We start from the raw sequence: 13,841 nt of genomic DNA on the forward strand, positions 1-13,841 counted from the left end.
TTGCATATGGGCATCTGTGAAATAGAAGTGGTTAGTGGAAATTATTTCTCCAAGACATGCCAATGGCCTTCAAGCCGGGCTTCCATGAGTATCTATGTCAGCAAATAGCCATCCTCCCCAGATCTCCACCTAAATGGCCTTCAGTCAGTGCCCCAACTGCCACTGGGGATCAGTTTGGGAGCCACTGACTTGGGGCAACTCTGACAAGACATAAATACACCTGTTTTACCTTTGGAACTAATGTCAATGAGGTTGCATGTTATAATGAAACGGAAATTTTATGGCCCCCAGATATAAACTGCCGACAGATTAAATTGGCAGCTTATTGCCCAGTATATGGAGCCCTCCAACTGCCTTCCACGATCGATATCTAGCCAAAAGTCAGCCAGATTATAGGCTGGGCCTTAAAATCCAGTCGGCTGTCAGATGGAGGACCGCATCAACCAACCAATGTGGTCCTCAATCCTACTGCCAGTTTTTTCATCGTTGTGATCAGAGCATTGGGCCCATGATTGGATCGACCCCATATTGCCCACCATATGTACACCCAGCTTTAGCTTATCCTTTCTTCCAGATCTGCGAATTACACTTCCACTCACTGATTTGACCAATTTAGATCAATGCAGCCCAGGAATGTCTTTTAGTGAGCCGTGATGTCATATATCCAACACCTACAGTTATGCTTGCTGGAGCCTGAACACAGAGGCATGTTGGAGTGGGGGTTCTTGGCTTTGGATTGCCTGATGGGTATATTCTGCCTCTAACCCCCCAACATTGCTTCAATGAATAGGGATTGTGTTGAATATATATTTTTGCCTATTGTTTTAATTAGAAAATATTTAGGGTTCTTGTTATTTCTTGCACTAAACTACCAAAATCTTAAATTGAAAGTAAAGTCACATTCTACTTCCTGTTTGTATGAGCAAATCAGCCATCCACTGAGAATCCTCTCTATAATCTAATGTATATAATAATCTAAAAGGACAACAGGTGGGGGAAGGGTTTGTTTAGACTGAGGGTTTCTCGGTGGACTACAGGTCTTGATCATGAACAGGAAGTGACTTTGCTTAACATTTCAGAATTTGCCCTTTTTTTTGCAGAAAAGGTGGCAACCCTACTGGTGGGTCCCTGGCATTCCAGTCCAACATCCTTCTTTCCTGCAGTATGAAACATAGAAGACATAACCCTCTCCCAACCTTTAAATAAACCTTTCCTTCCCACCCTGCAGCACCTCTCAGCCATTATTTAAGCTTTCAACATAGGTTCACAAAATATCACACTTAAACGTGAAAGATACCGTTTTTTTCCCCTTACAGCAAAGCTCAGCTTGTCGCCAAGAAGCTGTCGCAGAACCCCAACTCCCAGAACGCTGTCAGTAGTATTAGGGGAGATGTTGCACAACAACATGCGATGCTATGAAGTGCCCTCTATGATTTAGGGATTGTATTTAAAGGGATTCTGTCATGATTTTTATGATGTCGTTTTTATTTCTAAATTACACTGTTGACACTGCAAATAATTCACTCTACCAAATAAAATTTAATTCCTGAACCAACCAAGTGTATTTTTTTATTTATAATATTGGTGTGTAGGTGCATCTCAGGTCATTTTGCCTGGTCATGTGCTTTCAGAAAGAGCCAACACTTTAGGATGAAACTGCTTTCTGGCAGGCTGTTGTTTCTCCTACTCAATGTAACTGAATGTGTCACAGTGGGACCTGGATTTTACTATTGAGTGCTGTTCTTAGATCTACCAGGCAGCTGTTATATTGTGTTAGGGAGCTGCTATCTGGTTACCTTCCCATTGTTCTGTTGTGTTAGGGTAGGGGCACACTGGGCGATTCAGGGAGATTTAGTCGCCTGGCGACTAATCGACTCCTCTTTACTGTGAGCAATCTCCCCGAACGCTGTCCGTCTTGCGCCGGCTAAAATGAAAAATCACCTGCATTAAAGCACACGTTACGCTTCGTTTTCCGAAGTCGCCCGAAGTGTGCCCCTACCCTTAGGCTGCTGAGGGGGAGGGGAGGATATCACTCCAACTTGCAGTACAGCAGTTAAAAGTGACTGGAGTTTATCAGAGCACAAGTCACATGACTAGGGGCAGCTGGAAAATTGGCAATATGTCTAGCCCCATGTCAGATATTAAAATTAAATATAAAAAAAATCTGTTTGCTCTTTTGAGAAACTGATTTCAACGCAGAATTCTGCTGGAGCAGCACTATTAACTGATTTTGAAAAAAAAAAAAAACATTTTTCCCATGACAGTATCCCTTTAAATAAATGTAAATATCTAACGTTGCTGTATTATTGTTTCAGCTGAGCATATCCTATAGCAGCACCTACAGCTCTCTGCGCCTGATAAGCAGAAGGTTAAACAGCAGCTGAGCTATTGAGCTCCACCAGAGCAGTCACACTCCCATGCTCAGCAGCACAGAGACCTCTGACTCAGCTCTGCAATGAAAAGACACCCAGGCATCAGATTCCCCCCCAGCCCACTCCATTTGCACAGCAGCCAAGGTAGGTGCAAGACCTCATGCATATGCAAAATAGCAAGTTGCTTTTATTTTATTTACATGGCATATTCCTGTAAATCCCTGTGGTTGGCATTAGGTCACGTGGACAGGGAGTTGTATTGTAATGGCTTTCTACCAAGCTGGCGGCATCTCCTTTTTCTTTTTTTAACATTGATTTAACTTTTTATTTGTGCTTATTTATTTGCTGATCAGTAGCACTTCCCAGGGCTTAAATGGGAGGGGAGAGGAGGAGGATCCACAGAACTCATTGACATAGCCATCTTGTTTGTGGGCAGCATGGTAGCATTCTGCCAGTCATATAGAGACAGCTCACAGACAATCCCTTTTTTATGAGTATCCTTAACCTATATTTATTGAAGGGATCTTTAAAATGATCGTCTTTGAAGGTAGGTTATAGCTGCCACCCAAATCTCAAGCCACCCAGGCATGTGGGCAAGAAGGCTAGCATTTGTATAAGTTGAGTCCCCTATGACATCATTGGCATCTGATTAATAACGTGAAGGTGTGATGGTCCCATCTCCTGCTCCAGCAGCTGAGCAAATGGCATCGGTGGTTCCCTCCCGGGTACGGCGGATTGCAGAGGAACATGGTGGCAGCTGAGGAGAGATCAGTAAGGTGACAGTTTGGATTTTACAGGAAGGCAGACCTCTGTTTGTATGATAGGAGTATAAAATGGCACACTGCCTTTTTTTCCAGGCTGCAGAAGGTGGGGGGGGTCGTGGAGGAGGAGGGGGGGGATAGTGCAGATTGGAGGGACATTGCCCTCCCATCCAATCACAACACGCCTATTTGCCATTGCAAAGTTGTTAACCCTGGAGTCTTCTGGCTTCCTCTGCTTCTAATCTTCTTTGGGGGTTTTTTTTTCTGTTTTCTTCTTACAAAAGCTTGAAGATTGAGGAAGAAGAGGAGAGAAGCCCTGTGTGTTTAGGAGAGGAGGGGGGCAGGAGAAAGTAAGACTTCTTTTTGCCTTCCCTTTGCCATTACAAGATGTTTGGAGAGACAGCAGCTGCCTGGAGACTGTGTGCCACCAACATGCCGCTTATATTGTTCCCCATCTGCCCTCTGGACTGGCAGTCTGGCACCCTAACTGTCAGCCACCGGAAAGGTGAGTTTATTAGCAGCCATCCATTTCTTTTAAGTTCCTATTAAGTGCTGGAAAAGTCCCCCAGCCCCTCAGCCTTATTCCTCCATTCCATTATCCTGACAATGCACATTTTATTCAGTATCTCGCTCTGAAACTATTTATATATTTGTATTTTACTATTTTCTTTTAGTTTCCTAATTGTGTACGTTGTTGTTATTATTAAGCCCCCCTCCCCCTCCATATTTTTATTTAATACAAATAAGTGTATTTGGACGTGGTGCATGTGCTTTTAATTGTTAATTTAGGACATATTGAGCCTAGGGTTGCCACCTGGCCGGTATGTTACTGGCCTGGCCGGTAAAAATGATGGTTGATCCCAATGTTATTAATAGGGAAAAAAGACAAATATATACGAAGGTCAGTATTTTTTTCCAGAAAAGGTGGCAACCCTAATTGAGCCCCCAAACTACCTACAATAGAAACCGATGGAACATGTTTACAAATAAAAGCTGGAACATTGTTTCCACCTCGCCTGATATCGATCGCGGATCGCTTAAAAATGAATGATCTCAGTGTCTGGCCATTTAGATAAAGGGAGGGGGGTCGTTAGTTGAACGATGGGAAGTGGTTTGCTGGCTGGAGACTGGAACTAGAGGGGTTTCTCCTGTGTCTTTAACTTATGGCTCGTGAGTGAATGGTGGTGGCTCTTTTATTATTTCTTCTGGAGAGATCACTTTGCACTCACTATGGCACCTTGTCTTGCTCAACTCGATCGAGCTGTTTGTGATGGGGGGGGTGAGCGAGTATTTAATTCAGGTGGAATATATATTTATGTTTTAAAAAAAAAATTCTGTATTTTTTGCACACGGTGGGAGTTTTTTTTTCACCTCTCTCTCTACATTGATATGTGTTGGTGGCGCTGTGGTTCTCTAAAACAATTTAATATGTCAGTTTCACTAAGAGAAAGGGGAGAGAGAGAGAGAGAGAGAGGTGGGGCAAGGCTTGATCTTGTCGTTTGGTGTCTGATATATATATATATATATATATATATATATATATATATATATATATATATATATATATATATATATATATATATATATATATATATATATATATTATATATATATATATATATATATATATAAAATTTACACAGGAGATTACACTCTCTCTCACGCACGCACACATACACACACACTCTCTCTTTCTCTCTCACACACACTCTCTCATACACTCTCTCTTTCTCTCTCACACACACTCTCTCTCTCTCTCACACACACACTCTTTTTCTCTCTCTTCCTCTCTCTTTCTTTCTGACTCTCTCTCACTCTCTTTCACTTGCTCTCTCTTTCACTTTCTCTCTCTCTCTCTCTCTCTTTCACTCTCTCACACACACTCTCTCTTTCTTTCTCTCGCTCTTTATTCTCCATTTGTTTTCAAACAATGGCAGCCAGCTCCGTCTGTTCCAGGCTGATCCATTTCTTTTCTCTGCTGTTCAGCCCTCAATGCAGCTGCTGAATAATAAAGCACATTTATGATCTTGCCCTGTACAAGACCTGAGGATTGAGAGTTGGGGCCTTATTCTGACTGTATCTGTATCCTTGGACAATCAATAGGGAAGACTGAGCTGCTGCCCTTCCCCAAAAGAAAGTTGTTCAAGGCTTCAAAGAAGGCTAAAAGCACTGGAGATATATTAATATTTCTTTGTTTTATTTTTAATATTACTAAGTCTTATTATAATGAGTGCTTTTGGAGAAAGAATGTCAATGCCGATGTTACAAGGAGATTCATTAACACAAATAAAAATGATGATGATGCTGTGTTGTTATTGGAATGTTCCTGAAGGAGATGATTAAGGCTATGCCGGGACATTAAACAGTTAATCCTTTGTGCTCCTGCCTTTCCAATGCCAGTCTGTGGGGGGGGGGTGAATATTCACAAACAGAGTATGGCACAGACACCCAGACTAACAAATGACCAGAGGGCCAGATTCTATGATTAGACAACATAGAAACAACTACTGGCACTCACTGATCAGCTTTGGACTGTTATGGGGTGTGGGTTTGCCCCGCTATTTTGAATTTTCTGGTGGGTTTTCCCCCCCCTATTTTGAAATTTTAAAAGAGTTGTCTGATAAAATTGGTATTGTGAATTATAATCTAGCCCCTTTGTCTTTTTGATGTATGTTCCTTGTTTTATGTAGTGAAGGAGCCACTTAACCTAAAATATAATTGGGACATATATGTAACAGTATTGTAACACCCTCAGATGCATTGGTCCCATTTCCAACCTTGACAGAAGTTACATTGTATAACATTATATGTAACATGGTTCTCACTTTCCCTGCAAGCTATTGTCCTGTTATCTGCCATGTCCTTCAGTTGGCTCAGAATAACGTCAGAGCTGTCTTGTGCAGGGGCAACGTGAAACTGGCAGTTAGTAACATGGTAAAGTGATACATTTACAAGTGATACAGAGCATTTATTGGTGTTATTGGCACGTTTAAAAGGCTAGTGAGATGGTGCAATCTTGCTACACATGTCAATGGTCTAATTACTCTGATCCATCTCAGTGAGACAATATAGTTCAACATTGTTGTTTGTCACCAGCTGACTCCACACATCTGTGGCAATGTGTGGAGTTGGTCTTCATTGGTCTTCCTTTTTTATAGGTTTTGAATTATATGCCTTTTATTCTACAAATGCCTGGCTTTAATGGCTAATCTTTCTATTCAGGTCCTCTCCTATTCATATGCCAGCCTCTTGTTCAAATCACTGCATTGTTGCTAGGACAATTTGGACCCTAGCAATCAGATTGCTGAAATTGCAAAAAAAAAAAAAAAAATTAAACTCAATTGAAACTTAACTGTACCAGACAGATGATAGCTGTATAAACTGTTATATATACTGTTGCCTATGTTACTAGATGAGACCTGGTCAGTGGTCATTGGTGCTTTTAGCCATCATCCTTACCATCTGCTCACTAGAAAGAAGGCAAATGCACAAATGGAGTAACTTTCCTTGGCACATTATCAGGATACCAGTGTGATTATATCCTAAGAAGTATACAGTATAATCCTAATTTTACATAATTGGAAACATTTCAGTGGAATTTACATTGATTTATTGTGCCCCCCCAGGAAAATGTTAACGTGTAGAGTTTTACTGTATTAAAGGAAAAGTATTTCACACTCCATCAGATTATTATTATTATTATTAATAACATGTGTTTTTAGAGCGCCAACATATTGCATAGTGCTGATGTTATTGCAGATGCAATATGCTGAGTTCCCTTCCAACAGGCCTGTTGTGTTGGATGCAAGTCTTGCATGCAGTTCACATATCAGATTTTTGTATCAGTCCCATTATATTTTGACCCATGCAACGGCATCCAATTTGTAGTATGTGATCTGTTGCTCCAACACCATGCTACAAAATCTGCCATGTACTTTAGCTCTTAGTTGTCTCTACTGAGGACACTGTTGCATAATTCTTGTCCAGATGAACAAGTTTAAAGCTTTAGTTGTCATAGGGCAACTAGATATCTCCCTAACCACTAACTGCCTCCTTGTCTAACGTCACAGGATATACAATGTGACTCAACAGCAGGTGCTCTTAGGCATTCTCTAAAACAGTGATCCCCCAACCAGTAGCTTGCGAGCAACATGTTGCTCTCCAACCCCTTGGATGTTGCTCCCAGTGTTGGACTGGGATGCCAGGGGCCCACCAGAAAACCTTAGACCATGGCCCCACTTTCCAAACTATTATTTCCTCCTCACTCAACCTCTTTATTCTCCTAGTCTTTTATCTCTACATACTATACTCTATTTGTCCATTATTAAACCTCTTTTTCCCCATAAATAAATAGGGAATGACCATGAAATAGACCAAATGGTTAGAAGCAAGCGGGCCCACTGACACCTGGGCCCACCGTGAGTTTTCCTGGTATCCCGGTGGGCCAGTCCAACACTGCCCAGTGGCCACAAAGCAGGATCTTATTTTTGAATTCCTGGCTTGGAGGCAAGTTTTGGTTGTATAAAAATCAGGTGTACTGCCAAACAGACTCCTGTAGGCTGCCAGTTCATATAGGGGCTACCAAACAACCAATCACAGCCCTTATTTGACATCCCCATGGACTTTCTCATGCTTGTTTTGCTCTACAACTCTTTTTACATTTAAATGTGGCTCACGAGTAAAAAAGGTTGGGGACCCCTTCTCTAAAAGCTCCTTCCAGAAACTACCGTTAACAAGTTGCTTGGTCTTGACAGTCCTGTTTCCTGCATCATATATGGATCAATTTGGGATTGATTCATTTATATTTTAGGGACAGCTCTTCAGAGGTTAAACTGCCAAGGGCAAGGCAACCTGTTATCTTTTTGTCCTGATGAGCCAGTACTGGAGCTTTCGGGGTGTTTCACATTATAGTCAGTGGAGATTTTCAGATGTTTTTCGGCTGGTGGAGAAAATGCTGAGTGTCTTCGGCCTTACAATTGTAGTTGCTAGTGTAAAAAGAAGTGTTATAACTCCAAATGCCAATAATGATTGTTTTTATTATTCTGTATATAAACAATAGGAGAGGACTAGAACCTGTTTTATTTACAGAAAGCAGTAGAAGCCTTTCTATGATACAACCAGGTAGGAGTGTGTCAGAGCATTAGAATACTCACAGAGCCAACTGCCAATATAATATGTGAGGCACCCACAGGACCGCCATCAGAAATCGCAGGGCCCCATACAACAAAATTTCCTGGCCCCCCCTGGGCTGCACCCACCACAAGCCCCACCTACAGGTCCACCCTCCCCACCACACAGTAAAAAAACAAAAAAAATATTGGTGGCTAGGGTTCCCACATGTTAAGAAAAAATAAAAAGATATTGGTGGTCAGGGCCCCCCATAAAAAAATATTTGTGGCCAAGGCCCCCCCCATTAAAAAATATTGGTGGCTAGGACCCCACATGAGAAAAAAAAATTGGTGGCCAAAATTAGTGGCCAGGCCCCCCCCCACATTATAAGAAAATTGGTGGCCAGGGCCCCTTAAACGTCCATGCCTTCCCGAAGTCAGCAGCTCTCAGAAAGATGGGGGGCCCAGATAATCAAGTAAGTGTGGCATGGCCGGGCCCCCCTTACCCTCGGGCCCCTTACAACTCTCCCCCCTGTCCCCCCCTGATGGCTGCCCTGGGCACCCATATGAAATGAAGTTACATACAGATTGGTTGTATGAATTTTCTGTTCCTTTCTCTCTTCTTGAACACAACTGTCTTTTGGTTGGGTAGCAGGGGTCCTGGTTCCATAGATAGGAAATCTAAAGTGCACCCACAAGAATATAACAGTTTAAGGGTCCTGTTTGCTAGTGGGTCTCTTGTCTTGAAGTATAGCATATATATAGTGACATGAATAGGGAAAAGGAGAGTATCATTGACTGCACATGCTCGTTACTGGAGAAATGAGCTCTGTGGGGTATGTATGTGTGTCTCAGCAGTTTCAGCAGTAGAAAGCTGCTGTCAGACTACAAGGTGGCACTCACTTGTCAGCGCTTTAGGCTGTGACTCCTTAGTGGCACTTGATGATGTGACAAAACATCACAACTGATATCTGCTTATCAAAATGGCAGCACTTTGCACAATGATGCTTTTGTGGAATGGAGACTATCAAAGTGAGCCTTCCCGGGATTCCAGCAGATTGGTCCACTGGCACACTCCATCCAATCCTGCAAGCAAAGGTTGCCCTTACCCTGTCGCTAGCTGCAGTGAGGTGTATGCACTGCCTGCCATTCTTACTGGCATCTCTTCTGTAACATTATCATTAAAAAGATGTGATTTTGTGAAATGTGAGAGCCTCTTTTTTTGAGATTTCATGGATGCATCTAATTCAAACAGCATTCCTGTCATGCTTTATGATAGAAAAAGATCGACAGTCTCTAGATTTTTTTTCTTTGGACAATCATGAAAAAGCTTCTAGTGGAGATGACAAAATGTCAAAAAATACATTTTCAAAATGCATTTCACTTAGGTGACAAAACTTCCCTTTACACAATTGCTGGCTTGAGAGGCTTTCATGCTGTCATAGCATGAGAGAATGCGGAAACAAGAAAGCAAAGGCAGAGAAAACAACAACATAATATTTTGAAGTTTTCTTAAAACTTGTCATGTTAAGGAGAACTAAAGCTTAGCAGAGACGTAGGGTAGAATTACAGAAGCCCTAAACAAAAATGTGCAGCATTTCTATCAGTCAAAGCAGTTTAGGAGTGAAGATCTGTTACTTCAAATTCATATTTAGGGGTTCTGATTCAGATATCTGCATCTTTTTAAAGTAGACTTTGTTTTGCACCTGACCCAGGTAAAAGAGGTACACCTGACATTGCTATTATATGCATGGCAGTGTGTATATAAATATAGAATAGCAAACCTCCCATTTCTTATGTTGGGAATACTGTGTTGGATCCCATGCTAGACATCCCACTACATATCCCACAGCAGTGCAGATTTAATCTTCTGATTGGGGTCCTTTAGACGATTCGGCAGTTTAATTGCCTTTGCATGGGCCCACAGTTTATTTTACCTCTAATGGTCCCACTTGACCAATATCTGCCCAAAAATCATCCAGGTGTTGATCAGGCATGTTTGATTTTTCCCATCGGATCAGGGACCACATTGGTTAGTTGGTGCAGCCCTTGCTCTGACCCCTCGTATACTAGCCATTGTTATCCAATCGTTTGGCCCTAGGACCCATGATCGTCTCTGTTTCATAGGTTTTTTTTTTTTTTTTTTTAATTATTTGCCTTCATCTTCTGACTCATTCTAGGTTTCAAATGGGGTCACTGACCCCATCTAAAAATAAATGCTCTGTAAGGCTACACATGTATAGTTATTGCTACTTTCTATTACTTTCTATTACACCTCTATTCAGGCCCTCTCATTCATATTCCAGTCTCTCGTTCAAATAAATGCATGGTTGCCGGGATAATTTGGACCCTAGCAACCAGACTGCTGAAATAGCAAACTGGGGAGCTGCTGAATAAAAAGCCAAATAACTCAAAAACCACAAACAAATAATAAAAAATGAAAAGCAATTGCAAATTGTCTCAGATTATCACTCTCTACATAATACTCATTAAAGTTTATTTAAAGGTAAACAACCCTTTTAATATATATTGAAGGGAATTCATTATAATACACCAATGTGGGAATTATTATATCAGGCTCTGCCACTGCTATGAAATGACACAACATAACACAACAAAGTTTTCCTATTTCAAATAATGCCATATTTTTACCCTATACTGGTGCAAATTGTGTTGGCATCAGAGATTTGAATATATAGTCTATATGGAGTCAGCCATTCCAATTGACATTGGACTGTAGGGCACATGTTACAAAGCAGATAATAGATAAATGTGTCCTGTACAATGACATTAGTACTGTATTTGCAGGTACATGCTGACTAGAAATGTAAAGTTTCACTTTATGGTGTTTGGTCCTATAAAGTCTCCATTCACAATAAACTACATTTAATGTGATTAAGCCCTGCATGGCAATTCCAAAACATTATCATATGTTCTTGGTTTATCCAGTCTCTTTCAACACAACCAAGTGCTAGTTTGTTTCTCCAAAAGCTGACTTTGGGTTAAATTCTTGAAGGGGAAATTCACCTTCCGTGCACTTTTATCTATCCAACTGTTTTGAAACAACCAGAACTAATAAGTTTTTAAGCTGCTTTCTATTTTCCCTCTTTAACCATTTTTCCAATTAAAAATAAAAAGTGACTTCATGTTCCTCCCTCCTGAGTTTCCCAGTAGCTGCTCAGTAAGGATGGTGCCAGACTCTCTAAATAGTGTGCTACATTAGCTGATCATTTCTTATCAACATTAGAGGCTACAAATAATGGATCAGCTGTAAACTTGGCTACCCAGGGGTTTTCAGACCAAGTTCGCAGTTTATTGTTTGTGTATGGGGTCCCTCGACAGGTCTGCACAAACAATCTCAATCCAAAAGTTGGGCAGATATTGATTAAAAATGTTTTCAAGGTTAGGACTACATTGGCCTCATCCATGCAGCCTCCATTTACCATTGTGGTCTCATGGTGGTCATATCAGGGAAAGATCTGCTCGTTACAACCTCACCAAACTAGTGAATCTTTTGTTTATAGCCAGCGTTAGAAAAAGTGATTTCAGTAAAGCTCAGGGAATATGCTCAATTGGGATTTAAGTTGCTGCTGTTAAGAAATGTATTGACTAATGTAACGGTTTTAGAGAGGTAAAGGCTTATGGTAACTAAGTTGCTCCTGTGACATGAGGATGAAAAGTGAAACTTTAAACTCAAATCTTAAGAATCAGAAATATAAAGCAACTGAAAATACCCTCTGCTAGAAAACAAATGAACTGAAAAAAAAGTATTTGTATGGTTAACTACTACCTCTTTGAAAGCAAGTTAAAAAGAAAGACACAGAAAGCTGTTTTACTTGAAAACAGGACAATTATATTATGGTTTGCCCCTATATCATTTAAGATTTGTTACACTCAACTCAAACATTTCAAGCATTGTTATGCTCATTAGTACATGTAATAATGTGTTGGTAATTTGACAGAATGCTGCCTAAGGGATAAAAGCCTGGAATGTAACAGGCCAAGTTTATTTTGTTTGCATAGTATTTGCAATGCTGAAAGATGCCAGAAGAGGGCAAATATACAAAGTAAATGCACCTGTATATAGCTTAGTTTCTGCTAATACGATTTGCTCTTAGGGTAATTACTGGAGCTGGCACACTGTAAAATAGAGATCTATTACTAATCTGCAACTTTGTTAATATGCAGTTAATTTTACACCAAATTTTTAAAACTTTTTTGTTATACTTTATTTTTATTTTTTTAATAAATATGTTTACACTGAATAGGACTAAAAATGCATCAACCCTGCATGGCCTGAAGGTGCTGAGTGCTAAAGAGAACTAAGAGAGCTTGTACTGACGAGTGCTCTTACCTACCCTCCCTTACGGGCAATTTTAAAGTGTTCCACCACAGGGGGGCACAGGACGAAATGCAATCTAATCTTATAGGGCTGTACTGACGCAGACGCATGAAAGCGATGAGTGCATGTGCAATGCAACATGATGCGTTCCGCCTATGTTAGGCGCTAAGGCAGCTCAGTTAGGGCTTCTTTTCTGCATAGGGTAACTGTGACCCCCTCTTCCAAATGATAGACTTAAGGGCAGTGGCTGACTGGGAGATTTGTTGCCTGCGATTATTTATGCTCGACTGAAGAAATAACTGGCCATAAAACCAACATATCGTGAAGTTGCCTCTGGAGGAAACTTCAGGCCACTTTGCGATATGTTGGTTTTACTGCCAGCAATTTCAATTATTTCCAATGGAAATGCATTTTCAGGAGATTTGTCGCTAGCAGTTGCTCATAAATAATCGCAAGCCCTAAAATTTATTTCACATGAACTGCCTGATGGTGATGTCCCTGTGAGCCCTGGGTATATATATAGGTTTTGCCTATTTATTTAACAACCCTGCTGAGACTTTCTTCTGACAATCCCATCAGTATCCAGAATAATAATTCTTTTAGAGTAAAATTATATACAGAAAGGTATTTGCCTTTTCTGGCCTCTCTTGCAAAGATGTGAAAACCTTTATCAGTGACACTTTTGTGTTGGGTCGGTGTGTCTCCTAAGTCACGTGTAGCATTCTGTATGCCGTGCATTTCAGCCATGGCAGGGGCAGTTTTGCTGTGCTTGCAGCCTTAGACTTGCTCTAAAAGTGAACATTGTGAAGCACACCCACCACACATAGCATGTAATAAAGACCGGATTATTACAATGTTGTGTATTCGGTAACCGCACAACAGGAACAGTTTTCTGCTTATAACACTATAATACTTATTTAGTGCTGATCAGTTTTAAAGGGGCCCTATCTGTGGGGTTCAACAGACGCACTCCAGGACTTCATAATGTGGTGAAAGTAAAACAGAACCGAAACGCTGACAATACATTTTTCTTTACTTTCACCGCATTATGAAGTCCTGGAGTGCGGCTGTTGCTGAGAAACATATATATACAGTGTGTGTGTGTGTGTGTGTGTGTGTGTGTATATATGTGTGTGTGTATATATATATATGTGTGTATATATATATATATATATATATATATATATATATAATATATATATATATATATATATATATATATATATATATATATATTTTCTTGGTTGGCACAGAGAGC

The 13,841-nt window shown here is 40.6% G+C and overlaps 1 protein-coding gene across 1 annotated transcript in view; it reads left to right on the forward strand.

The window, feature by feature from the left end:
- Positions 1-2,826: 2,826 nt before the first annotated feature.
- The window catches only part of epc1.L (enhancer of polycomb homolog 1 L homeolog), a 56,154-nt gene continuing 45,139 nt past the window's right edge, over positions 2,827-13,841 (forward strand). The window contains exons 1-2 of the mRNA XM_041565817.1: positions 2,827-3,148; positions 3,418-3,638. The gene's annotated coding sequence lies outside the window, so the exon portion shown is untranslated. The remainder of the gene's footprint in view (positions 3,149-3,417; positions 3,639-13,841) is intronic.

This window comes from Xenopus laevis, chromosome 6L, assembly GCF_017654675.1.
Source record: "Xenopus laevis strain J_2021 chromosome 6L, Xenopus_laevis_v10.1, whole genome shotgun sequence".
Classification (NCBI taxonomy): Eukaryota; Metazoa; Chordata; class Amphibia; order Anura; family Pipidae; genus Xenopus; species Xenopus laevis.